General features: G+C 43.9%; 1 pseudogene; it reads right to left on the reverse strand.

Annotated features, from left to right (window-relative positions):
• Positions 1-595: 595 nt before the first annotated feature.
• Positions 596-1,003, reverse strand: LOC149169461 (polygalacturonase QRT3 pseudogene; annotated as a pseudogene).
• Positions 1,004-1,210: the final 207 nt, after the last annotated feature.

The raw sequence follows: 1,210 nt of genomic DNA on the forward strand, positions 1-1,210 counted from the left end.
CCTTGCAAACTCTCTGTTAGACACATCCTTCTCTGCTTCCTCCCCTCTCTAACTTGTTGCTCCTCTGTTTTGTCAGAGGCTGAGTGGCCCCAAATGTGTGACATGGCCTCCCCATTGCACCCAGGAGAATTCAATGAATCCTCTGTTGGGTACCCCTCGTTCACCAACACAAGCACTGATCTCTCAGTGGGCACTTCAGATATAGATCCAGGAGTATTCAGATTGGCAGAAAATGACATATTTCCATATTGGGTACGCCCCATATCATATATTTCTCTGCTAAATTGTGCTGGACTGATTGGGATTACCGAGTTGTTGTAAAGGTCCATTTCATTTGAATGAGAAACAAGCATCTGATTTGACTGCAAGTCTGAGAAAAAGGAAAAACCAGGTACAAATGTTTCAGATCCTGGCTTGATAATCACTCCCTCTGCTCCAAAAATTGAAGAATCTGCCACGATCACTGATTCTGACTCCATCACTGCTCCTTTGTTGCCTCTGATGAGTCAATTAGGATTGGAAATGACACCATATACCCTAATCACCAGGGAAGGTATCAAGATCTGAAATAATTACAGAGAAAGTTTGGGAATTTTCAAGGAAGACAAAGTGAGTAATAGGCATCAACAATGATGAGAAAAGACTTGTGCCACAGACGCCAACGGAGAAAAGTTTGAAGAATCTCTGCAACAATGGCAGTATAATCCAAATAACAACCGATGCTCCTCCTCTGAGTCAATCCACCGAGCTTTAGTTTGATACCAACTCCTCCGAAGCCCGTGGCCTTGTTATAACAGTGAACTCCTGTGAGGATATTGGCTTGACCTGTCACTGCAATCCCCACAGCAGTCGAAAAGATGACAACGTCCATTACAGCGTTGTCGTTGCCCATGAGGCTTATGCCCACGCCGTTGAATTTCTTCTCGTCGAGGCTTCCGTCGGCGGTAATGTGCTGCCCAAGGAAGGAATTCCAGATGTATGTCTCGTGCCCACCCTGAACCATGATGCCAAACGACTTGAAATGCGAGATATAGCAATTATCGATGTTCAAATTTTGAATTTGGGCGGGGTGGGTTCACCAGTTCAAATTTCGAATTTGAATTTGCTCAGGTAGTGAATAATGAAGAAACAAAATAGGTTTCCCATGTATTTAAGAAGTACGCTGCGCGGTGATTCCAAAATTCGAAATTGAAATGAGAAGGAAATGGGA

Source organism: Pinus tabuliformis, chromosome 4_2, assembly GCF_031772625.1.
Source record: "Pinus tabuliformis cultivar Carrire ecotype Pingquan chromosome 4_2, CPIR1, whole genome shotgun sequence".
NCBI lineage: Eukaryota > Viridiplantae > Streptophyta > Pinopsida > Pinales > Pinaceae > Pinus > Pinus tabuliformis.